The sequence below is a fragment of the Peromyscus leucopus genome, chromosome 17, assembly GCF_004664715.2.
Source record: "Peromyscus leucopus breed LL Stock chromosome 17, UCI_PerLeu_2.1, whole genome shotgun sequence".
NCBI lineage: Eukaryota > Metazoa > Chordata > Mammalia > Rodentia > Cricetidae > Peromyscus > Peromyscus leucopus.
This window is the reverse complement of record NC_051077.1, coordinates 12,992,201-13,019,905: the sequence shown is the minus strand read 5'-3', so window position 1 is coordinate 13,019,905 and position 27,705 is coordinate 12,992,201. Positions and strand designations below refer to the sequence as shown.

The window sequence follows — 27,705 nt, the reverse complement described above, 5'->3', positions numbered from 1 at the left end:
TTTAAATTTTTGTTGCAGCTATCCATATACAGAAAGGAAAAAAAAGAAAGTGGGAAGAAGTTGAAAATTATTAACTAAAGTTGCAGACTCTTATTTTTCATGGGAAGATTGATAATTTTAAAAAGTGTATCAAACCAGGCATGGTAGATCACATCTTTAATCTCAGCATTCAGGGTGCAGAGGCAGGTGAATCTCTCTGGGTTCCAGACTAGCCTAGTCTATGTAATAAGTTCTAGGCCAGCCAGGGCTATACAGAGACCCTATTTAAAAAAAAAAACATGTCATCTTAAGACTCATCACAAACAAAAAGAAATACTATACAGAGTTCTTGGGGGTAGGGCTGGAGAGATGACCATAACACAGGCTCTCCAATGTCCAGAACAGATCCTTTATTTCACCAGGAAAAACGGGGAATCAAGATGTTTCTTCATGTGAACTGTTACATGGAGCATTTCTCTACGTTTATGATAAATGTAGTCACAACCTGTTTCCATAGCAACAAGAGTAGAATGCATGCGGTCTACGGAAATGAAGCTACTAAGCTGATCCTCAAAAACCAGGCAAATTCACTGTTTGGCCACTACTATGACAAAAATAAAAACCAGCTAAGACATATAACCTTGAGAGAGTGGAGAGTCACCTTTTAAAAAACAAAACAGTGTGCAGTCTTTAACATACACAGAGGTGCCATACTATTTTGGTTCTGTGTTCAATTATATTTAATATCTGTATAGACATGATCGATGTGAATCTTGGACAAATTTTACAAATTTTGAAGCTGGGTGTGGTGGTGCACACCTTTGATGCTACCACTCCAGAGGGAGAGGCAGGCAGACTTCTTTGAGTTCCAGGACAGCCAGAGTTACAAGCCACAATCCTATGGTGGTTTGAATAAAAATGGCCTCCACAGGCCCACAGAGAGTGGCACTATTAGGAGGTGTGGCCTTGTCGGAGTAGGTGTGGCCTTGTAGGAGGAAGTGTGTGCGTCCCTGGGGGGCAGGCTTTGAGGTCTCTCACCTACTAAACAAAAAAAGCTCCTTGCACCATCAACCATCCCACTCAAATCATCAATCCCATGGCAGTGCACTGGCTATCCCAATTCCTTGGGGATCCAGCACTGGGGAGGGAGAGGCAGGCAGATCTCTGAGTCCAAGGCCAGCCGGGTCTAAAGAATGAGTTCCAGGGCAGTCAGAACTACACAGGAAACCCTGTCTTGAAAAACCAATAATAATAGTAGTAGCAGTAGTAGCAGTAGTAGTAGTAATAATAATAATAATCTATAATTTTTGTATTGCCCATTTTGATTTCATAATTTAAAATTAACTTTTTTTAAATAATTTATTTAACTTTTTATTTTAGGTGCATTGGTGTGAAGGTGTCAGATTCCCTGGAAATGGAGTTACAGACAGGTGTGCGCTGCCACGTGGGTGCTGGGAATTGAACCCAGGTCCTCTGGAAGAACAGCCAGTGCCCTTAACCGCTGAACCCTCTCCAGACCCTAAAATTAACTTTCAGTAATGAAACAAGTATGCATTTAGAATAATGGAAGTGTATTATTCTGCTTTATACCTATTTTAAAACTCTAAGACACTCAGCAGCTATTAGAACAGAAGGAAAAGTCAAGTTCTGTACTCTACATAGGGTCCAAATTACACTTAAAACTAACATTCTTCCTCTCTAACTCACACAGGGGTTTTTGGTTTTTCGGTTTTTTAGTTTTGTTTCATCTTGAGACAGGGTCTCACTGTATAGTCCTGGCTGGCCTCAAACACTGAGATCCACCTGTCTCAACCTCCCCAGTACAAGGCTCTCATGGGTTGTTTCTACTCAAAATTTAATGTTACCATTAAGTTACAAATGTTGGTAGAGCTTTTGGGAAAAAATAACAAAAGCCCACAAGGTTCTAAGAACCTGACCACACCTCCAGCACCAAGAAGGAAATGAATAACAATGTTTACCTTCACAAAGAGTAGCTAGAATTGATAAGCATCTCATCCATTTCCCAGAGATGAAAAGCAATACCGGAATCTGGCACAGTAACCTCAATAGAAGGCCAATCTTTCAGACAAAATGGATCCTGCTTGAAATTTTTCTGTGCGGCACTACAAACAAACTTTCAAGTGGAAGTGGTTGCCCGTTTGTCTTTAGATTATCCTACCCTCCGAGAGAACAAACACCAGATTACAAGACTTACTAGTTTGCCAACAAACAAAATGAACTGCTTTCAATGACATTTTATAAATACTTAGACAAAATTCTGGGTAGAAATATCTAATTTCTGACTAAAATTTGGGCATTTTCTCTCAGTTTGTAAAACTCACGGTAATGCAAACACATAGATTTTTCAGGCCACTATAGAATGGCATTATCTCTACAGGTTCTTTACAATTGTTTTCAGTTTTCCTGTGACTTTTTAAAAGACAATTTGATGGTGTCAAAATTTTAAGGTTTGAAAGAATTTCTACCAAGCTGGGAGTAGTGGTGCATGCCTTTAATCCCAGCACTTGGGAAGCAGGAGAGGTCCAGGCCAGCCTGGGCTACAGAGTGAGTTCCAGGCCAGCCTGGTCTACAGAGTGAGTTCTAGGACAGCCAGGGTTACAGTGTGAGATCCTGTCTCAATAAAATAAAATAAAGAAGAAAAAGAAAGAACTAACTGCCACCAATTTAGCTGAGGCTAGCTCTGAAAGTTTAAGGCTATGATTTATAGGGGAGCCTTTTCCTTCAGTGACTTTTCAGCATTGCACTAATAAAACATTATTATCCCATTAAGGCAGCATGACCTTTTCCTATGAGAACTAACATTCTGTTTTAGTAACTTGAACTGTGCTGTGGGTCTTCACTAAAGGTACTTTCCAAGGTAGGCTTTCAACAAGAAATCGAACCTGATGACTAATTGCTGAGTTTAAGTGGAAAACCTACTTGCTTAAAAAAATAAACAATTGAAAAATATTTAAAATAACACCTGGGTTGGAGAGATGGCACAGCTGGGAAAGGTGCCTGCTTCCAAGCCCGACCACCGGAGCGCGATCCAGGTTGGGGAGAGAACCGATTCCTACAAGTTATCCCTGACCATCACCTGTGTTCGTATCACACACACACACACACACACACACACACACACACACACACACACACACGGAATTGGATTCTTAAATAAAGATAAATACTAAGGAGACTACACTCACTTTATATTTTCATGTGCCCTCACTCACCTTCCACAAAGGAAGCAGCAAATCGTATCTAGTTACTGTAGTTTTTAGGGTGTCCTCCCAGCTCAGCCTCAGGTAGCTGGATGGCACACTGCACTAAGCCTCAGATTTTGAAAGAGTTTTTTTTTTTTTTTTTTTTTTTTTTTAAGTGTTTATTTTATGTGTAATGGGAATTGGGGCCTCTTGCTGGGTGATGCTCTGGATATAGAAATGACGGCTGTACAACCTGTAAATACACTAAAGTCACACCACTGTAGACTTTGAAGAGTGAGCCTTAGCCAGGCATGATGGTGCATGCATTAGATCCTATCACTGGGGAGGCAGATATCAAAAGTTCAAAGCCAGCCTAGTCTACATAGCAAGTTCCAGGCTAAGTAGAGATGCATAGTGAGACCCCGTCTAAAATAAAATTAAATCTTTAAAAAGTGAGCTTTAATAAGCATGAATTATGTCTCAAAAAACAAAACCTCCCACAAATACACAATTTCTTTCTTTTTCTTTTTTTGGTTTTGTTCGAGACATGGTTTCTCTGTGCAGCCCTAGCTGTCCTGGAACTCGCTCTGTAGACCAGGCTGGCCTTGAACTCACAGAGATCCACCTGCCTCTGCTTCCCAAGTGCTGGAATTAAAGATATGTGCCACCACCGGTGAGCAGATAATTTTTTTTCTTAAAAAAAAAAAAAAAAAAAGTCTGTACATTTCACAACAATAAAATTCGTATTAGCCATTTAAAAAATTACTGATTCCAATGTACATGGTAATCAATAAAATGCTTATCACTTATCACTGAGGTGCAGTAATTAGAAGGTGAGGTGGTGGAAAGGACAGACAGAAAACGGAATGAGAACAGTCACAGACCCACCCTGCACACAAGTGACACAGCAGAAGCACACAGTAGGGATGCTGTGTTAAAAAACAACTGCCTGACCACACAGATCACACAGATGAAAAATAAAACCAGAATCGACGAGCTGGGCATGGTGGCAAACACTGTTAGTTCCAGCACTCAGGAGGCAGAAGCAGGAGGATCCTGGGAGTTCCAAGCTCTAACGCCAGGTCAAGTGTCTCCTCCACTATCATAGCATTCTACTTACATTCCACCACCACATTAAATACCTGGTTTAGGGCTATCCTGTCATAAAGGATAGGGGTGTCTGTGTGTGAAGGAAGCATGACCTCACAACATTCATATAAGAAAGAACAGTAAAATACTCCACTAGGTCAGTTCTGGACACCAGCTGCTGTCCCCTACACTCCGTAGGCTGAGACAAGGGCCAGTGAGGGCTCATGCCAGCTCCTTCCTCCCCATTCTGCTGCTGCTGCTGCTATAATGGGAAAGAAACCAAATGTTACAGCCCGGTTACCCCACCCTCCTCGCCCCAACTTACTCAGACTTCTCTAACCAAACAAACATTTACTGGGTAGACACTGTGCTAAGATCTAAAGTCCCAGGGCTGAAGACTCAGACAAGGTCCCTAAACTCCTACAGCTTACAATATCATCAGAGAGAAAAGCAAGAAAGGGAAATGCTGGGCTGCCGCTCAGAGTCTACTCCTGATAAGCACGGTCACTTCATACGGGGTGCCTGCATTCCGTCCAGTCCTGAGCACCAGAGATAAAAGATAAACGAGGCAGAGCCAGAACCTCCTGGCGGAAAATATCCAGGGCTGAGAGGTGAAATTCGGGAGATCAGTCTTTTCCAGGCTGAGAAGAGCTGAACTCTTCTCTGGACTGACAGCAGATAGTACCTCAGAGAGTTCCAGTTAAGAACTTTCTGGGTTCCTCAGTAGATAAGTACTGAGTGAGTTAGATTTTTGAAATGCTTTTCTTGATGTGCTGTGAAATCGGAGGCATTTAATGAAAACACACCACAGAAGTGGGAGTGGAGGAGCAGGTACTAGAGACTAAGGAAAGAATGAAGTGTGTATGAAGAACACTGGAATAAATCCTCATTTAACACCCACAACTAACGGCAGTACCTGGCACATTATCAATAAATCAATTCTCATAGGAAAAAATATCAGGGAGCACAGGACTGGGTTAACCATCACAATATTGTATCACCATTAACTCTAAGTGTCACTGAGATGTCACCAGCTGTTGACATGAATTAGAGCTGACTCCACATTGGCTGTGTGCTCCTGGGGGGTGGTGCACATGTGTGTGTGTGTACGTGCCTGTAGCCTAGAGGTGTTCCTCTATCACTCTCCATTCTCTCTTTTGAGACAGCTGGCCAATGAGCTCCCAGGAATCCTACCTGTCTACCCCCCAGTTTCGGGTCACAGGTGAACTGCTATACCTGTTTTGTGTGTAGGGGTGGGGGGCGGTACTGGGGATCCACACTCAAGGTTTCACGCTCGTGTGGCGAGCACTTTAACAACTGAGCCAGCACCAGATCTGCTATCTGTTCTTTGTCTGAGTCACGGTCTCACTATGTAGCCCTGGCTGTCCTGGGACTCATTCTGTAGACCAGGCTGGCCTCGCACTCAAGAGATCCACCTTCCTCTGCCTCCTAAGTGTAGAATTGAAGGTGTGCACCACCATGCCCAGGGAGATTGGCTCTTTCTTCCTAAAGACCTGGTGAAGAAAGCTCAGGAAGTATCTGCAACATCACTTGTGTGCCCAGCACAAAGCCTGTCAGCAAGTAATAAGGTCACTATGAGGAAAACAACAAAATAAAATTTACCCCAATTACTTTGAATCGTTACAATATGCAATTTTATTTTAGCTGGTAATACTTTCACTACAAAATAAAATTAGAAAGCATTTTATTAAATGCCAAAAATAAGGCCAGTGAGATGATTCAATGAGTAATGGTGTTTGCCACCATCCTGAGACCTGAGTTAAATCCTCCTCCCAACCCCCAAGACAGAATCAACCACCACAGTTGTCTTCTAACCTCTACTCAGGCACCACGGTATGCACACACAAATAAAAACATGTTTAAAAACACATGCTGAAAACACACACTATTAACAACATATCACCTAAGGGTCACTGGCTAAAAATATCTTTTCAGAGATATTATTTATGTAACCTTATATAACGTGATATTCTCTACCGTAAGTCTAATAACTCTACAAGCATATATAAACTACTGACAGTGTGCTACAATTCATATTAGGTACATTATGAAATACTGTCTTTTGTATCAGTATATAAAAATTTGAGTCACTGTTAATGGGATTATAAGAAACTGCCATCATATTACACTGATGAAAATATTAGTATCTTGACTTCTAGTAAAGATGATTACAAGAAAAAGAAAAATGACTTTTTGATATTAATTATAGATTAATTCCAACCCTGTCCTAAACAACAAAATCATACATATTTGAAGTGTCTTTTTGCACAGCTTCACAACTGACAGACTGGCCAGTTCAGATATCTAAAATTCAAGTTGGTCTTTTTGAGACAGTATCTCAGAGATCTGCCTGCCTCTACTTCCCCCTCCCAAGAACTATGATAAAAGGTGTATGACACCATAACCAGCAAATATAGATGCTTTTAAAATCCAAAGCAAAGTGCGGCAGTACCATCTTGTGCCATAGACGAGAGCAACTCTCAACAGCCATTCTTGGGAATAGCTGCACCAGGTGGAATACACTTTTAATCCCAGCACTCAGGAAGTGGGGGAAGAAGCAAGAGGACCTCTGTTAGTTCTAGGCAAGCCAGAGCTGCAGAGTGAAACCCTATCTCAAAAAACAAAAAGAGCTTGGTAGTGACACACACCTTTAATCCCAGCACTCAGGAGCCAGAGGAATGATATCTCTGCACTCGAGGCCAGCCTGATCTACAGAGTGAGTTCCAGGACAGCCAGGGCTACACAGAGAAAGCCTGTCTTGAAAAAAGCAGAAACAGAAACAGAAAGAGCACCGAAGCCGATTGACAGAACACACCATGCACTCAGGTTGCATCCTTTCTGCATCCCCATCCCTAGCCCAATGGGGGAATACAGAGGCCGCTGAATGATGCACAGACGGCAGAAGACAATCTCGCCTGTATTATTCCACTGGGTGTAAAATAACTACAAGGATCCTATACGTAATTCATTGAAGAGGGTTAGAAAGAACGCTGAAGGCATTCAAAATGGTGGAAGGAGTGGGTGGTACACACTTTCAATCCCAGCAGAGGGAGACAGAGGCAGGTAGATCTCTATAAACTGCAGACCTTGTCTCAGAAAAACAAAGTTGCGGAGGGAAACCTGGAGACAGCTCAGAGGTTGCTTGCTGCTCTTGTACAGGACCCTGGTTTAGTTCCCAGCATCTTCATGGTGCTCACCACTATCTGTAACTCCAGTTCCAGGGGATCCAACACCCACTTCTGACCTCCAAAGCACGAGGCATGTATATGAATACATACATACATGCAAGCAAAACACTCATATATGAAATAAAAATAAGTAACCACAAATATGTTTAAGATAATAAATCATGCCGGGCGGTGGTGGTGCACGCCTTTAATCCCAGCACTCGGGAGGCAGAGCCAGGCGGATCTCTGTGAGTTCGAGGCCAGCCTGGGCTACCAAGTGAGTTCCAGGAAAAGGCGCAAAGCTACATAGAGAAACCCTGTCTCGAAAAACAAAAAAAAAAAAAAAAAAAAAAAGATAATAAATCATTAATTTTTTAAAAGCTTATTCTATACAACACAAAAAAACTGTATCAAGCAAGCATTTTTCTAATGAGTAACTTTAAGTAGAAATTTACTTTGTAAAAATAAATGACAGAATCAGAGGATAACTCAGTGAGCAAAGTTCTTGCTACAGAAGTATGAGGACCGGAATTTCGGTCCCCAGTACCCATGTAAGCCAAGTATGGCAGTGCACATCCATAACCCCAGTGCTGGGGGAATGAAAACAGTGGGTACCAGGGGCTCACTGGTCAGTCCAGCTAAAATGATGAGCTCCAAGTTCACTGAAAAACCTTGTTGGAAAAAGCTGGGGCTGGAAGGATGGCTTAAAATCACTTGCTGCTTTTGAAGAGGACCTGGGTTTAATTCCCAGTCTCTACATGGAGCTCAGAACCATCTGTGTCTCCGGTCCCATGGACCAGACATGCTCTTCTTACCTCCTCCAGCTGCACGAATGTGGTGCAGACACACAACAGGCAAAACATTTACATTCATAAAAGAAACCCTAAAAAAACTTAGGGTAGAGAAATAATGAAAGACACCGTAGCACTAGCCTCTGGCCTCTACATGCACCCACACAGGTAAGAGTAACCAACATACATGAACACATACCAAAATAGACACACAATTATGAACAAGTCCCCTAAATAAAGGCTTTCATTTACATTTTAGATAATTGTTTCATCATTTAAGAATATGCAAGGGCTAATGAATTTACTCAGTGGCTAAGAGCACTGTGACTTTTGTAGAAGATCTGGGTCCAATTCCTAGTACCCACATGGAGACTCACAACCATCTGTAACTCCAACCCCATGGGCTGACACCCTTTCCTGACCTCCAGGAGCAAGCACATGTTGTGTGTGTGTGTGTGTGTGTGTGTGTGTGTGTGTGTGTGTGTGTATAGATATAGACATATATACACACACATATATGTATATATATATGCAGGCAAAACACTCATACATATACAATAATATATTTTTAAATTTGTATGGAAGCCTGACCTTGTGGTGCACAACTTTAATCCCAGCACTCAGGAGGCAGAGGCAGGCAGATCTCTGTGAGTTCGAGGCCAGCCTGGTCTACAAGGACAAGTTCCAGGATGATTAGGGCTACACAGAGAAACCCTATCTCAAAGAAAAAAAGAAAAGAAAAGAAAAAAAAGAAAGAAAGAAAAGAAAGGGAAAGGAAGAAAGGGAAAGGGAAAGGAAAGAAGGCAGAGCCAGGCGGATGGATCTCTGTGAGTTCGAGGCCAGCCTGGTCTACAGAGCGAGATCCAGGACAGGCTCCAAAACTACACAGGGAAACCCTGTCTTGAAAAACCAAAAAAAAAAGAAAAAAGAAAAAAGGAAAGGAGGGCAGAAGGAAGGAAGAAGCCGGAGCTGTCTCCCAGCACTGTATAACTGAAGAACTCAAACCTCAGATGCTCCTGCCTCCACTTCCCAAGTACAGGGATTGTAAGCATGCACTAGTCCAAAAGATACAGACATAAATTCTACATTTCAAACATTTTATCGCAATATCTCTGAGTCTGAAGCCAGCCTGGTCTTCAGAATGAGTTCCAGCACAGCCAGGACTACACAGAGAATCCCTGTCTTGAAAAATCAAAAACCAAAAACCAAACCAAAACAAAACAAAAACATTTTCTATATGCTGTTGTTCATTCCATTGACTAAAAAGATTTCAGGGAAATTGAAGAGCTGGCTCAGTGATTAAAAGCACTGGTTGCTCTTGCAGAGGACCAAGGTTCAGTTCCCAGCACCCACATGGTGGCTCACAACCACTTGTAACTCTAGTTCCAGCCCTCTGCTGACCTCTGCAAGCACCAGGCATGCATGTGGTACACAAACATACATGTAGGCAAAACACCCAAACATAAATCTAAAAATAAAAAAAAAAATTTTAGGGGACTGTACCTGAGCAGCAGAAGCCAAATTCCAGGTCCCATCCCACACCAAAAAACAAAAATAAAGAACTTCAAAACTGTCCTTTTCAACTCTTTTTGCCCCTAACTTTTTTTTTTAACTGGGGGTAGGCATACATGAGTACCAAGTTGTGCACATGGAGATTGTAGAGTTACTTGTAGGAATTAGTTCTCTCCCTCCACCATATGGGTTCCAGGTTCCAGGCTTGGCAGCAAGCTCCTTTACCCATTGAGACATCTCACCAGCCTGTATTCTGGGTTTCAAACAATTATTATTAATAAGTTATTTTATGTGAATGGGTTTATTAACTTCAAAAATAGTAAACATTGGGGGGGAGACATTTATAGCAAACATTCTTGGGGGAAGACATTTAAATACCGAATGCTGAACTGGAGAGATGGTTGCTCTCCATCATTGCTCACTGCTTTTGTAGAAGAACAGAGTTCAGATTCCAATACTCATGTCAGATGTCTTACAACTGCCTGTAACTCTAGCTCCAGATGCCCTCTCCGGCCAATTCAGGCATCTTCATACACATATATATTCACACACAGACACAGTACACATAATATAAATTTTTTAAGTTTCTAAAAAAAAGGGGGGGTCCCATCCCTAGCTGCTGGTGGTGGTGGTACACGCCTATAGTCAGAAGTTCAAGGTCATACATAGCAAGTTTGGGGTTGCTTGGGCTGGAGACCGTATCTCAAAAGGAAATTCAGTTTTCTCCACCACCTCAAAGCTGATCACACATCATTGATCTAGTAAAACACTGTCCTTCAAACAACCTCAGGAAAATGTTCTTCCAAGCTGACAGAAATAAAGTTAGTCATGAACACTCTGAAGAAATGGGCAAATATTGTGATGCAAGAAAGAAATCAACCTGGCATGATGGCACATACCTTTAATCCCAGCAATCAAGACTCAGAGGCAGAGGCAGGTGAATCTCTGTGAGCTCAAGGCCAACATGATCTACATAGAGACACCCAGTCTCAAAAAAAGAAAAAAGAAATAAAAGAAGACAGATCACATACACAGACATTTAAGCAATCATACTTCATGCTAGAATAAAATGTCAGATAAACCCAGGGACAAGCAGAATGTCCACAGAGTAAAAACATGTACTATTAATACTAGTCTTAAAAGTCATGTGACTTGAATCGTAGTCAGGAAACTTTTGAACAAAATTTTTTATTTTACTTGTATGGGTGATTTGCCTGCATGGATGTCTTGCATCATGTCTATGCCTGGAGCTCTCAGAGCCCAGAAGAAGGTGTTGGATTCCCTGGAGCTAGAGTTACAGGCTGTTGGGCTACTACGTTGGTGTTGGGGACTGAACCCAGGTCCTCTGGAAAAGCACCCAGTGCTCTTAACCATGGAGCTCTCTTTCCAGTCTTGTCATGAAACTTCTAAGAGCTGGGCATAGTGGCTCACCCCTTTAGTGGCTCACCCCTTTAGTGGCTCACCCCTTTAGTCCTATAACTTAGGAGATAGAAGCAGAAGAGTCTCTGTGAGTTCAAGGCCAGCCTTGTCTACATAGAGAGTTCCAAGACAGCCAGAGCTACATAGTAAGACTGTAGGAAGAAAGAAGGGAGGGAGGGGAGGAGAAGGGAGGGAGGGAGGGAGGGAGGGAGGGAGGGAGGGAGGGAGGGAGGGAGGAAAGAAACTTCTACCTCAGTGTGTCGATCTGGAGATCTAATCCCTCTGGGCTCTCACCTACAGTGTAAGTGGACATTAAACCACGTGATGGTATATCTGAAATGACGCCAAACAGTGGCAAGATGCCATTCCTCTAGACGTCCACAGATAAATGTACAGCTTGGGTTTTTATTTTGACATGGACATATATGGCTTTTAAACTAACTTCAAGTCTCAATTGCCTTAACATTATTTAATGACTTTTATTTGCAATATCAAACATTAAATGAAATTTACCTCCAATACTTAGCTACATAAGTAAGATTTTAGAGGTACAAAAATCAGCATGACTATCATACTGTCTTCATAAAATTTTCTAAGTAATCAAAACATGTCCAAAGCTATACATTTTCCTTTATTTTTTCTCTTTACATCTTACAAAATTTTGACAGAACAAAAAAAAAATTTAAGTATAACTATTGCTACTCCACAATCTGGTTAGCTTTGTTGCTATCACCTTAAATATTTCCTGAAACTTTCACTTGAAATTCCCCACTCACAGTGTGCTACAGTCCTGTAATATAGCTAAGTATTTAGAGGCTAGCCTGAACTACATGGTGACACCCCCCCCACACACACACACAAATCTCAAACAAACCAAAGTGTTAGAAGAAAACTAATTTTCAAAGAAAGTAAAATATCCTGTATCAGGAAGTGACCTGCATGACGTGGAACATAATTACTTAATGAGAAAAAATTTAAACCTACATCTTATTTCACTTAACCCTGTTATTAAATTCAATCCGTTTTGACTTGATTATGATTCCATTGAATTATTCCACATTTCAGATCATAGATCAGTTTTTTCGGACTAAACCACATTACTACTTAACAACCTTATAGCAATACAAAGCTTACTATAGATACTGTCTCCTTGATCTACGTTCAGTTTCACCTCCACAGTCTCACTTTGTTCTCGACCACACCACACAACAAACATGGTTACCACTGAATACATGCTTTAAAGTTTTGTCCAGGTCTTACCCAAGAGTACTGAAAGTTACTACAAACTAGGCAACTTCTTTTTTAGAAAGTATTTATTTTATGTGTATGTGCATGAGCCTGAGCGTATGTATATATACTGTATGTGTAACACATGGGTACAGGAGACCATGGAGGTCAGAAGGGGGCACAGGACCCCCTAGAACTGAGTTACAAGCAGTTGTGAGCTATGTGGGAGTTAAAAACAAACCTAGGTCCTCTGCAAGAGCAGTAAGCACTCTTTTTTTTTTTTTTTTTGGCTTTTCAAGACAGGGTTTTTTAGTGCAATAGCCCTGGCTGTCCTGGAACTCACTTTGTAGACCAGGCTGGCCTTGTACTCAGAGATCCGCTGCCTCTGCCTCCTATGTGCTGGGGATTAAAGGCGTGAATCACCACAGCCAGTTGGCTCTTAAGAGTTTTATAAATGTTCATTTTACTTTTTCATACCTTGGATTCTCTACTATCCTCAAGTCAAATATATATATATATATATATATATATATATATATATATATATGAAGCTGGGTGGTAGTGGCACACGCCTTTAATCCCAGCACTCAGGAGGCAGAGGAATGTGGATCTCTATGAGTTTGAGGCCAGCCTGGTCTACAGAGTGAATCCAGGTCAGCCAGGTTGTTACACAGAGAAATTTTGCCCCCCGCCCAAAAGACAAAAGTAATCCGTGTTTTAAAGTAATAAGCAATACATAAAACTAAAAAGCCTAAGTTTTCATTTCCTATAGTGATGTCTGGTGTTTTCTGTTTTGTCTCACTAGTTTTATCACTCAGGAGTTATATTCAGATTCGACACCACTTCCTGGTCTCATCAGAACACTAAGCACTGGTTCAGCTGCAGACGGTCGTGTCACAATAACAACAGTGGAAGTCAGTCAATTTGGACTGGAAAGTTCACTTCTTGTTCATACTTGTACCAGCACGAACTCTCTTTCTGAGAACACCCACACAACCCATGCAAAGATGCCGCTCCAACATATTGGAACATCTACTAAGGCAACCAGGTGAGTTCATTTCTTCATCCACTAGACGCATAATTACAGACAACCTCAACTGCAAACAGCGTTTCTTCTCTCCCTTCTTTCCTTTTCAATGTCAGAAATCAAACCCAGGGCCTCTCGATGCACAGAGGAACACTGTACTGCTGAGCCACACTCTCAGCCTCCAATACGCTACTTCTGTTTTTAAGAAGTACGTATTACCAACTACATGCCTGCTCCAGTCTAGGTACTTAGCACTTTCAATTTGCAGCTCTACATCTAAGAAGTAGTCATCTCTACTCAACAACAAGAATATTAATCCTTGGTGAAAAGGTGAAGTGGGGTAGGAACTCACATCTCAACTTGGGCCCTTCAACTCCACTGCGGAGCCGGGGGTGGGGGTGTGGGTGTGGGGGTGGGTCGGAGAGATAGCTCTGTGGATGAGAGTACTTGCTGCATGCACAGCCATGAGGATCTGAGTTTAGATCACAGCACCCACATAACAAGCTAGGCATGATCTCACAAATGCATGTTTGTAACCCCAGCACTGTGGGGGCAGAAACAGAAGGTCTGGAGGCTTGCTGGCTAACAGCCTAGCAGGAAAAAGAATGCAAGTCCCCCAGGTACAGGGAGAGACCCTGCTTCAGAGGAAACAGGCAGGGAGGGAGAGAGAAGGAAACCCAACAACTCTGTGCTCATGCACACAGGTGCATATAAGTATGTGCATGCCCCCAACACACACACACACACACTTCTGCTAACTGGCTTAAAGCAAACACAACTGCAGAACAACTACTGGGATAAAGGTCAGTTAGATCAAAGCAAATCTCTTACAGTGAAATGGATGGGTAGAACACACTGTCCATGTACTTCCCCCAGGCCCTGACAGGGTTTCTCTGTGTAGCCTTTGCTGTCTCCTAGAAGAGGTCTGTAGACCAGGGTGGCCTCAAACTCACAGAGATCCACCTGCCTCTGCCTTTGGAGTGCTGGAATTAAAGGCGTGCGCCACCTCCCCCGAGCCAGTGTACATTTTTAAAGAAGGTATTTGTAAGTCAAATCGGAATCAGAATGTTTTACTTTGTTCATTTAGTTACATGCATTTATGTGTGTGTCAGAGGCAGAAACATGCATGGACCACAGTGCTTATGAGGAAGTCACAGGACAATTCAGGAAAACCAATTCTCTCCTTTCACTATGTGGATTCCAGCCATTAAACTCAATTTGTCAAGCTTGGTGGAAAATACCTTTACCAGATGAACCATCTACTCAGGCTTTTTCCCCTTGAGACCGGGTCTCACTGTCTAGTCCTTGCTGGCCTGAGCTCATTGTGTAGACCAAACTGCTGGCCACCAACTCACAGAGGTCCGCCGGCCTCTGCCTCCCGAGTGCTGGGATTAAGTGTGCACCACTCTGCCCCACCAGCATTCCATTTGTTGGTTCTTAAAATGTGCTCTTCCCAAGATGCTCAAGCTGGTCTCACACTCCAGTGTCAAGGGAGCCTCCTGTCTTTGACTTCAAAGTATCTAGAACTCTGGCAGGCACCACCTCACTCACATGCACTAGAGAGCAGAGAGAGTTCCAAGGCAGCCAGGGTTACACAAAGAAACCCTGTCTCAATCAACAATCAATTAATCAGTCAACCAACCAACCAATCGACCAATCAATAAAAGCTAGGTGGTGGCTGCTCACACCTTTAGTCCCAGCACTCAGGAGGCAGAGGCAGGTGGATCTCTGAATTTGAAGCCAGACTGGTCTATAGAACAAGTTCCAGGGCAGCCAGGCCTACACAGAGAAACCCTGTTGTGAAAACTAACTAACTAACTAACTAACTAACTAACTAGATAAATAAATAAAAGCCAGCCAACTGATCTACTTATCCGAATTGTTTCTATGGGCATTTAGAAAAAGCTGCCAGTGCTGATACCTTGTGACCAGCCTTAAGGGCAAGTAAAGTCTTTAAGGTCCTCTACACTGCAATGTGGAAAAGCTGTTCAGACTTCAAACTAAAAGTTCACTAGTTCTAAGAACTTCATCTTGAAAAAGTAAATCCAATGTCATCTTCTTTGAAGGGCTACAGCAAGCCAAGTAAGGCAAAGAACATTCTAAATGTAAGAAATGAATAAATAAAAATTGGCTTATTAAAAAATAATTTTGGGGGACTGGAGAGATGGCTCAGTTGCTCTTCCAGAGGACTGGGGTTCAATTCCCGGTATCCATATGGCAGCTCACAACTGTATCACTCACACAGACATATATGCAGGCAAAACATCAATGCACATAAAATAAATAAATAAATAAATTTAGAAAAACAGTAATTTTGAAATATACTGAAATCTGAATTAGATGGCACTCTTTTTGGTCTGAGGTGTCTAGAAAATTTCAAATTCTCCCGTTCCTGAGTTAAATAAGTATTGTGTTTTCAAATTCATTTTTAAAAAACTGGAGTTATTGTATGGGTATTTATAAAACAACCTAAGAGGGCACCACATAAAATGTTATTATATAGCTTACATGAAAACTATAATGTATATAATTCTTTTTCGTTTTCCCATTTGTTTTCTCAACATTAGTCTTGATTGAGACCCCTATCTACCCCAGCTTGGTGATACATGCCTGTAAACCCCAGCACTTGGAAGATGTAGGCAGTACAAACAGGAGTTCAAGGCTAGCCTCCTCCACATAACAGGTTGAAGCCAGTCCGTCTCAAAGAGGAAAAAAAAAAAAGGATTCCTATCTGGTTCTTGTAGTAGCACATGCCCATACTGAGCCCTTGTTCAAGGCCTCCAGTTACATGGGGGTTCAGTGGTGGGCAGCCAGCCTGTACTACTGGAGACACCCCCCCATCTTAAAACAAAACAAAAGCCACGCCTATAATTTTAAATACACTAAGAATCCTCCTTCAGGGATGCTTCTCAAATTCAAGATCTTGTTAATGGCAGATGTGCTACAGGAGAAACAACACACATTCATCCAGCAAATCCAGCGTTTCCTAAGTCACAAAACTAAAACGAGTCTTCTACCTTTTCACGTCCCACTATGGAGGTGTCATGCACGCGCTAGTCGTGTTCAAAGAACTATCTGCCTCCAAAGATTAGCAGTAAAAATGAAAATGAAACTGAGGCTTTTACAGAGTACAAGAGAGGACAGGCAGGCTGTGGAGGGGGGGTCACAGACTTGCCTGGACAGCCTGACTTCCTGAGTTTGATCCCTGGACCTCGAATGGAAGGACATACACCCGCACTCACACATCTAGACACACACAGTGAAGTAAGACAGACTTTGAAGTGAGGTCACTTTAGTGTATCTAGTTCCCAAGTCAAGCTTTCTAGTTCTGGAAGATGAAATACGCTGTGTGAGTGTCTGTGGGTCAGGGTCATCTGCAGGAGTGGGTTCTCTTTCTCCACCAGGAAGAGGCCCCCCCCTCCCCGTGATCCACCTCAGGCCGTCAAGTCCTCCACCTGTTGAGCCATCTTGCCCAGAGGCCCCTTCTTATTAATATTTACGAAAAGATTAGTCTAAAGAAATAAAGCTCATTACTTATTTAAAAACACAAGTGATAGATGTGTTGTTTATTAACAAAAAAATCATTTGAATTGCTTCTTCAAAAGCTAATACTGTTTTTTTCCCCTCTGAAGTAAAACTAAAAACAGCATTGCATTGAAAAACAGATTTTTATGAATACCAAGTTCTAAATCTTTTTACAGCTTTAACAATTTTAATTTCTTGGGACTGATCTGCTTGTCACTGTGGAACAGTATGCGTATGACTTTTGTTTGGAATCACAGAATATATTTTCCTTTTTGGTCGAGCTTAACAGAATTAACTCAAGCTTCATCCATGTTGTGTTTATCATTTATTCCTTTTTATAAATAATCGGTAAAGATGTATGTAACACAGTTTAACTCTGTGTGTGTGTGTGTGTGTGTGTGTGTGTGTGTGTGTGTGTGTATGTTTTGACACAGAATTTCTCTTTGTAGCCCTGGCTGTCCTGGAACTCATTCTGCAGATGAGGCCTGCCTCTGCCTCCCAAGTGCTGGGATTAAAGGCCTGCGTCACCACCGCCCAGCTTTGACAACTATTTTTGATAATTATGTATTTCTGGACTCTAGTCCACTCATCTTTCTTTATGCCTTTAAAACACAATCTCTGGCTTTATAAACCCTGGAAAAGGGTAGCAAAGAGTAGCATAAGTCTGGGCTGGAGAGATGGCTCAGTGGTTAAGAGCACTGGCTACTTATCCAGAGGACTCAGGTTCAATTCCCAGCACCCACATGGCAACTAACAACTGTCTGTAACTCCAGTCTTTAATATCCACAACAGGTAAGAATTTTTGCTTTAAGAGATTCAGTAAGTGGGGCGCAGCGGCACAAAACTGTAATTCTAGCAGTTGAGAGACAAGGTAGGAAAAGGCAGGAATTAGGTATGCTGGCCTGGGCTACACAGTAAGTTTGAGTGAATTCATTTAATATGAATTCATGGGAACCTATTTTTGTGATAGGAAAAAGTAATTTAAAAAATAAATCTCCTAAGATTTTTTTTTTTTTTAATTGAGACAGGGTCTCACTATGTAGCCCTGGCTGTCCTGGAATACACTATGTAGACCAGGCTGGCCTCGAACTCAGAGATCCACTCACCTCTGCCTCCCAAGTGCTGGGAATAAAAGCATGCGCCACCATGTCAGGCCTGCGATGTTTTTAAAACTATTGTTTTTAATTAAGTATTTTCAGCTCATTATAAAAAAAAAAAAAAAAAAAAAGAAAGAAAAAAAAAAAGAAAGAAAGAAAGAAAGAAAACTTGACCAGCGTCTCAATTTTACTTTAGGACCAAGGCTAGGCTTCTGATTTTTTTTCCTTCATTGCTAACTATTTCATTGACAATTTTATTACAACAAGGAAAATTCTGTCAACACCTATTTCATTACACAAAACACAAACTTCAAGATAGCCTGGATATAATGAATTTACACATAAAAACATTTTGTCCATATGCTACCTGTCGAAGTGTGAAAAAAAAACATAAGCATGAACCCATGCCTCACTGCAACTTCCTGGAACTCATACTGACTGACGCTGCCTGACCTCAGCTCATTCCCTCTCAGCGTGAGCTTTAAAGAACAGCTCAAAGATTTTCATAGTAAGGAAGCAAAGTAATGCGGTCTTGAGATCCAAGCCACCGGTTTGTCACCAAAGCCTTGGACTTTTCTACAGGCCTCAATTTTTTTCTCCTGTAAAATAAGTTAGGTTGTACCATTTATCTTCCATTCAAACAGACTCACAAATGTAGTCAAAATCAACTATACTCTTATAATAGCAAAAGAATGATTAACTTGGCTGGACCTAATGGGGAATGCTTTTAATCCCAGCACTCAGGAGGCAGAGGTAGAGGCAGATAGATGGATCTCTGGGAGTTAGAGGCTAGCCTGGTCTACATAGGGAGTTCCAGGACAGCCAGAGCTACATAGTGAGACCCTGCCTCAAAAAAAAGAAAATGAAAACAAACAAACGAACAGGTTAACTTAAGTGGTAGTATTCCAAATAGTGGACCACTACCAGACTAACAAAAGTTGCAGGTCCACCTGCCTGCTAACTGAGTTAAGGAAAACAGCAGCCAGCACTGTGCTGCACAGGATCTCAGCTACATGGAAGACTGACGCAGGAAGACAGCGAGTTTGAGGCCAGCCTGAGCAACTCAAAATAAAAGAACAAAAGGCCAAGGGGTAGCTCAGAGGCCTGGGTTCTAGAACTAGAGTGTGAGCCCTTTATATGTACGTTAAGTAAATCCACAGAAACTGTCTAGGCACTCAAGACACTTCCAAGTAGTTACAGTGAGAACTGGGGGCACTATTCTTTTGAAATATTGTAAATAACAAGCATGTGTTGTTCTTATGACTTTAAAGAAGAAACTAGCAGAAACAGTTTGCTGCTCTGGGTTCTATAATCCAAAAGACCTATACTCAAATACCAGCCTGGTTATTTAAATGTTCACTAACACTTGTAATGTTGTTATCTAACCTGTTTCTCCATTTGCAAAAAGCAGTTAGAATCCAGTCTCAGAAAACCACAGGGAAGATAAAGAAAACCATTCCTGGGGACACAGCATAGCACACTGCAAGAAGACATCATTACTATACCTATTACTGTGTATTATATAGACTATTACTTTAAAATTCCAGAAACTATTGTCTTTAGAGTGACTCTGGACAGTTGGGCCAAAAAAAAAAAAAAGTTTTGTGGGCAGTTAGCTTCCTTCATTCAAGATTCCTTTAATCATTATAAGACCATCTGTGAATCTGCCACTCAGAAAAAAAGGGAAGAGGGATGTAGTTTAGTTGGCAAAGTGCTTTTAAAGCCCTAGGTGGGACCCCCAGCACTCCACAAACCAGGCATGCTATCACATGTCAGATGGAAGAAAATCACAAGTTCACCTACATTGAAAGTTTGAGGCCAGCCTGGGACATATGAGACTCTGTCTCAATAAACAAGTAAAAAGGTATTAGGGTTGTCCGGCAGGGGTGGCGCACGCCTTTAACCCTAGCACTCACTCTGTGGATTCCAGGCCAGCCTGCTCTACAGAGTGAGTTCCAGAACAGGCTCCAACGCTACAAAGAAACCGTGTCTCAAAAAACCAAAAAAAAAAAAAAAAAAAAAAAAAAAAAAAAAAAAAATCAGAGTCAGAGAGATGCTCAGTGGTTAAATCACTGGCTGTTCTTCCAGAAGACCCAGGTTCAATTCCCAGCACCCACACAGCAGCCAAATAGACGTTTTTCTATTGTAATATATAATTGCTCACTTTCCTAAAAATTGTGGCACTAATAGTTCATGCACATAAGCTTACTAATTACAAATAATATGTCAACCAAGAAAGAAATACAAATAAAATACCTATATCAAAATAAAGTCCAAGTACATGCTGAATGGCTTTTTTGAACAGAATTTGTGCCCAGAATTAAAAAAAAAAAAGTTCAGGCTATACATTGTCAAATCAAAATACCCCGTTATAAATCCAATATTTATGCCAAGTCTAATCTCAAAAAGTCCTACTCCAACAATATTAAATTTAAGTTTTCCATCAAACCCCATAAAAGCTGGGGTTGATTTGTTGAATCAGTCTGTAGTACAAATGGATTGAGCCCATTATTATAGTTAACAGGGCTTGCTGGTATTAGAAAACAGTTTTAATACTAACACATGGGCTAAAGTTTGGATTACCACAATTACAATCATTTTTTTTTAAGTAAGGCGCATATTGAATCCTTTTCAATATGAAAAGAAAACAGATTTCACCCAGTACCAATTTATCTACTCCGTCAAGATTTAGACCCTCGGGAACTATTCGGAATCATACAAGCAGTTAGATCAGAATGCATGAAAGAACATGTAGCCTTCCTGAGAGTGACAGAACTTCCCATCCCATCCCCTCCCCCCCAAGGCTGGCAACTCCATGAGGATCTAACGCTTACATGCCCACTTCACAGATCACGGTGCTGTGCTGAACTGGCATTTCCAGACTGCACTGAGCCAGCTACATGAAAGCAAAGCGAAGAGGTGATAGAAAGCTAATTAAAAAAACATCACTCATAACATGCATATCACCTATCACCAGGAACGTTTCTAATTTTCCAATATTCAAAATTAGGCAAGCAGATCATCTACCACAGGCTGATCTTCCCCACCCCTTCCTAAGAGTGCCCCAAGTAAAATAACCGAGGCAATTTCCTTGTTTACTTAAAGAATTGCAAAAAAAAAAAAATGTTGACTTGCTTCTGAGGTGTCTGAAACCAATCAATATTTAAGACTTTTCACAGTCATGTTTGAAATACGACAGCAATGATTTCTTTAGTTAGTAAAAAAGAAATCTAATTTTAAATTTATAAAAAGGGTTGAATTTTACTCTGCAATTTATCAGTATGCATTTTTTTTTTTTTTTCAGCCAGAAGGAAGAGGGGAAAGAATGGGAGAAGCAGCAAAACACACGAGCCGGAAACCATCGCTACCTCCTTCGGTGGTTATGAGTAATTGTAAATGACCCAAGAGGTAAGAGAAGTTCATGAATAGCAGGGGGGGTGTAACAATGTGAACTGGTCCGTTTCAGATTCACGCAGATGTCGGAGAGGAAAAGGAATTTATTTACACTGCAGTGCCTGGTAGCAAACATGGCTGCCCCTGCCCCCTTTAAATCTGAATAGTCTTCACTCCCTCACCAAAACCATCAGATTATGGCCATGTCTCTCCCTGTCTCCCTACCATAACACAAACACATCTCCTCTTCTCTCAGAACAGTAACATCCACACCTCCTCATTTCACAACAATCACAACCCCATAACCACTAGCTTCTCTATTTCTCTAGCCTTGAAATACAAGACAGAATACACACAAATATAGGAACAAAAGGCTTTCCTTTCTAACCACTCCAATAATCCCCATCCCTCTTTTCCTCACACTCTGTGACGCCTGGTCGATAATTTTCATCCCTTCCAACACTCAGCCAATGTCCTTCCCTAGCCTAATCGTATGTCTTTCAGCTTCCTGCGTCTATTTCCTACCCTGCTATTGCATCCTGACACAATCATTTTTCATCCCCGTTTCCTAATCTTATCTTTTCCTCCACTTTGATTCACTAGTTTCTCCCTTGATTCCCAGAAGATGCCTCGTTCTCCATCAATCCTCTCCTATCCCTTTTCCCCCCAACTCTTCTAGTTTCCACACTCCATTCCAGACCTCCCTAATTTGCAGTCTACCGAGGTCTCCCATGTCCAAATCTAACTCTTCTCTTTCCCTCCCCCTCCCCCGTTTGCATCCTTATCCCCGCCCCCATCCCACCTCTACTCCCAATTCCCAGCTCAGCACCACTACATCATATCCCAAGCCTACCTGCCCCACCTCCCGATTCCTTCCACACCCACCTTACCATCTGCTCTTATTTCCTCGAACCCTTTCCAGACCACCCGCGGCAACTCCCCTTCCAGGGTCTCACTCCTTACCGGTGTCTAGGTCTTAGGTCGCCCCCACCCCAAAGGAGCCTCCTCAGCCCTGACGCGCAACACACACACACACACGCACACACACACACGCACACACACAAACACACACACGCACACACAAGCACTTTACCTTCAGTTTGTTCCATTCTAACCCCCCGGCCGTGTCAGTGCGATCACAGGAGAGACACGGAGGCCCGAAGTGGGGCTGGGCTGCCGGCAGCTGCCGGGACCGCGGGCGCAAGAGACGGAACCGAGCTAGGCCGCATGAAATCCTCGGACTAGATTTCCCTCGCGCCGAGCGCCCCTGCCATGGCGGCCGGCACGGAGGAGGGCCACGGCCCGGCCGGCTGGGCTCGTTTGCGGGCGGGCGGAAGGCTGCGGGCGACGCGGAGCGAAGGGGAGGCGGCCGGACGGGGGTCGCCCGCCGAGTAGCTCTGCTGGTGCCGGAGAGGAAGCCGGAGGCTGGCGGCCCCGAAGGGCAGCGGGGTCCCGGGGCTTCGATCGAAAACTGCACACCTCTCCTCGGCGCCCGGCACACAGCCCCCGGCCTCGGCCTCCGTCCGGATCTCCGCGCCGCCAGCTCCCGCCGCCGCCGTCGCCGCCGCCGCCGCCGCCACCACCGCCGCCGCCGCCTCCGCGCACAAAGCCCCCCCGCCCCGTTCGGCGCCGCCGCCGCCAAATCCTAGGTCTCCCATTGGCCACGGGCCGCGGTGCCTGCCGGGAAATGCAGTCCTGGGGCCGGGGCGCCGGGAGCGAAGGAGGAAGAGGGCTCGTCGGCTTGCGGAGAGGAGGGGCGCGCGAGAGTCTGGAGCGGACGCGAGACCGCAGGCGATGAGGCCGAGGGACAGGAAGGGCTGGTGCGGAGGGGCGGCCGGGTCGGGCCTGCGAGGCTAAATACTTACTAAACGGCAGCACGTACTAGACGCCATATGGTAGTGGAGCGGCCCTGCTCTACAATTCCTAGACGTTAGGAAGAACCTAAAGGACCCGTGCGCGATCACCGCAGACCGGGCAAGTGCTCGGGTTCGGGAGTCGCTGTCACTCTTGACAGCTGTCAGCAGAGCGCCCTGCCTCCCCCCGGCGTCCCGATCGGGGCGGAGGGGGGGACTGCACTTTTAAGGACGCGAGCCTGAGCCTGAGCTGTCTCCCTTTCCGCCACGGTGAGAGACGGAAGGCTGCCAGTTTGCAAGCACTGCGTGGGGATGGGGGGTGGAGGGAGGGATGATGCCGGGCAGCGTCCGCGTCCGGCTCAGAAAGGCACCCCGACCTCCCGGGCAGGCGCTGGACCCGGCTGCCCTCTTCCTGCCCGCACCAGGGCACAGAGGCTTGTGGGTAACCAGGAGGACGTCAGCGCGACTGCATCCCAGGCCGCGGGCCACGGCGAGGACTGCGGGCGGGTCACGTGCCCCCAGCCCTGCGCGGCTGCTGCTGCTCGGGGCCAGACCTCCGCACCGAGTGACGTGGGGGGTATTTGTCCCAGAGCGATCACCCGAGAGTGAGGGGGAAGGAGGCCGTGCTCTGCAAACCTCCAGCCCTCCCCATTCTAGGAAAACAACGGCAGGGCCCGGGAAACAGTGCAGATGGGAGTTTTCCTGGGGCCTGGTGGTTAATTACTTAGAACCTTCAACCCGGAGACTTACAGAAGAAACATACATAGCGATCAGATGAGGAAACCGATATCCACTCTTGCTGTCTGTTCTGAGAATTGCAGACCCCGATTACTACGAAGTGTCATACTCTCCGTGGACACGACCAGTGCTCGAACTATTTGTCACCATTACGAGAGATTTCTGATGTGTTTCTCTTTTCAAATACCACCTCAGAATTAATTTTAGAGATTTTATCATTATATTTAGGAGTGTTTTGCTCACATGTATATATGTACATCTTGTGCGTGCCAGGTCCCCGGAGGAGATCAGAAGGGGTGTCAGACCGGCTGGAACTGTCGTTATGGATGGTTGTGAGCAACCACGTGGGTGCTGGGAACCGAACCCTGATCCTCTGAATTAACAAGTGCTTTTAACTACTGAGCCATCTCTCTCCAGCCCACCACCTCAGAATTTTATAAAATTTCTACATTTCTGTGATTTGATTTTTTTTCCCATTTTTTTTTTTTTAAATTTTTGAGGTTTGTTTTGTTTTGTTGAGACAGGGTTTCTCTATGTAGCCTTGGCTGTCCTAAAACTCGATCTGTAGACCATGCTGGACTCAAACTCACAGAGATCCTCCTGCTTCTGCCTCCTGAGTGCTGGAATTAAAGGTCTGTGCCATCACAGCCCGGCCAGGGCCAGTTCAGTGATTTTAATGGGTACTAAATACACGTTTGTTGACATGACTGTTAATACTAAGGGTAATACTGAAAGCAATTCAGTTGATTTTATTTATTTATTTATTTAGATTTTTGAGACAGGGTCCCTGGCTGTCCCTGAACTCTCTGTGTAGGCTAGGATGGCCTAGAACTGACATAGTTCTCCTGCCTCTGCTTCCCAAGTGCCAGGTGCTGGGATTAAGGTGTGTGCCACCACTGAGCGGGGCATTACTATTGTTTTTGTTATTTTGATTATTTATAATTAAAATTAATATTATTAGTTATGCCAGGCATTGTGGCGCACATGCCTTTAATCCCAGCACTTGGGAGGCAGAGGCAGGTGGATCTAGAGGCCAGTCTGGTCGACAGAGCGAGTTCCAGGACAGCCAGAGCTGTAACACAGAGAAACCCTGTCTCAAAAAAAAGAAAAGAAGAAAATATATATTTAATTATTTTTTCTGTGATAATATCAGAGGACACTTGTGGGAGTTGGTTCCAGACTTTCACCATGTAAGTTATAGACGTAGTGGCAAGCACCTTTTCTACTGAACCAGCTCCCTAGCCTACTTTACAGTTAATCTGTAAAATTTTGTTTAACCCAAACTGGCCTTGAACTCATGGCAATCTTCCAGCCTCAGCCTCCAGAGTACTGGGATTATAAACACAAACCACCATTCTCAGTTAATCTGTAACCATTTTCTGTTTAATTGGATTCATTTATTTTGAGATAGGGCTTGCTGTGTTGCCCAGGCTAGTCTCCAACTGCTGTGTTGCCCAAGCTAGTCTCCAAGGGCTTGCTGTGTTGCCCAGGCTAGTCTCCAACTGGACTGAAGCATTCCTCCTTCCTCAACCTACCCAGCAACTGAGATTACAGGCTAGGACTACGGGACCAGGTTTTTTTTTTTTTTTTTTTTTAAAAAAAAAACTATTTTAAACCTATCCTTTGTGTATTACTACCACTTAAAGAAATCAAAATTGCATTTATAGCGGGGTGTTGGTGGTGCAGCCTTTATCCACATCAGGCAAGCAGCAATCTCTGATTCGAGAGCTGGTAAAGTGAGTTCAGAACGCGCAAAGCAAAGAAAATGTTCGAAAAACCAAAAAAAAAAAAAAATGCATTTATAAATAGGCAGATTTATAAAAATAAAAAAGGTGCTCGGTGGTGGTAGCACACGCCTTTAATCCCAGCACTTGAGAGGCAGAGCCAGGTGGATCTCTGTGAGTTTGAGGCTAGCCTGGTCTATCAGAGCAAGTTCCAGGACAGGCTCCAAAGCTACAGAGAAACCCTGTGTGTGTGGGGGGGGGGGGGAGGAATAAAATAAAAAAGGTGAACAAGGCGAGTGATATGAACCTAGCTTGGTCCTCTTCCAGTCCTTTCCACTTTCCAGCTCTTCTAACGCTGTTGCTTTTTTGACCAGGCATTTGGATTTCCCATTTAAGGAGCTCATAAATGTCCTTAGAGATTTCATTTTGGGAAACAGGCACACATAACGCTTTATGTTTTCATCATCTAACATATTCTGAGGTTCAAAACATGCTAACTCTTCATAGCAAATGAGCAAACAACTCATCAAGACAGAAACAGAATAGGTTTGTCAGAGTTATGGCAGTAAAAACTTTTGGGGGCTTCTCTTCTGAAAAAAAAAAGTTTAGATAGATACATAGATATAATTTACATTTATCCAAAAACCAAATGTCAAGCCTGATAAAATATACAAGCCTGGAGAAAGTATTCATTGCTTTAAATGAATGGGTTTCATAAGAAGGGTTCTTATCTCCCCACCCCCACCCCCCTTTTTTTTAAAGAATTGGATTGCTGACTTGTGACCATGCTAGAAAATCTACATTTCAAATATTGTGTATGGGATAGTTCATCTGCTTATAAATACTGAATAAATTTTGCCGTGCCTGTTTGTAAGTGAATACAATACATGGATAAGAATTTTTCCAGTATAAAACATCTCAGCCGCGTGGTGCGCACGCTTTAATAGCAAGAGCGATCTCTGTGAGTTCGAGGCAGCCTGTCTCCAAGCGAGTTCCAGAAAGGCAAAGCACACAGAGAAACCCTGTCTCAAAAAAACCAAAAAAAAAAAAAAAACATCTCATTGTCAAATGAGAGAAATGCTTTTGCATCCTTTACTACTTTACAAAATGCTTTTGCAGTCTTTTCCAGAAAAGATAATAATGCAATGATTCACTTATGAAACCAATATTAAAATTATTATTGTAGAGCTTATAATTTTACCATCAGAATTTTCAGGGAGAGAAAAGAAAGCAAGCTTTAGCCTGGTGTGGTGGTGATCAGGAGGCAAGAGGATCTCAGTGAGTTCGAGGCTAGCCGGGTTTACATAGTGAGTTCCAGGCCAGCCAGGGCTGCACAGTGAGACCCTGTCTGAAGGCGGGAAAAGGGCGCAAGTTTCGTAAATTTTAATTCTTCTTGAAGAGCGATTGTGAAACGAAACCCCAATGTGGAAAGTTGTCGGACATGCACAAAGGGACCCCTAGCGGCCAAACCGAGAAGTTTTGCTTATTTTAAGTCGTCCATTCGAAGGTTTAGTTGAAATACACTTTTGTGGATTCAAAGCGGCCTGCATTTCTTTTTTCTTTTCTCTTTTGTGGTTCTTTTGAAACAGAATCCCACTGTGTAGCCCTGGCTGTCTTGGAACTCACTTTGTAGACCATGCTGACCGAATTCAGAGAGATCCGCCTGTCTGCCGCTCATGTACTGGGATAAAAGGCATGTGCTATCTATCGCATCCGGCCCTCAGAAACTATTGTATTTTGTACAGTTCATAATTTTATCATCAGAATTCTCAGAGAGAGAAAGACTGAGAAAAATTTGGGCCGGGCATGGTGGTACATACCTTCAAATCCAAGCAGTCCAGTGGCAGAGGCAAGTGGGTCTACATAACGTGTTCCAGTCCAGCCAGAGCTACACAGTGAACCATGTCTCAAAAAATTTAAACAAAAATAAATAAAAGAGC

At 43.2% G+C, this 27,705-nt stretch overlaps 1 protein-coding gene across 1 annotated transcript in view; it reads right to left on the bottom strand.

Moving 5' to 3' along the window:
• Nsd3 (nuclear receptor binding SET domain protein 3) overlaps positions 1-22,968 on the bottom strand; it is a 111,027-nt gene extending 88,059 nt beyond the window's left edge. Inside the window, 1 exon segment of the mRNA XM_028854832.2 lies at positions 22,544-22,968. The gene's annotated coding sequence lies outside the window, so the exon portion shown is untranslated.
• Between the last annotated feature and the right edge of the window lie 4,737 nt (positions 22,969-27,705).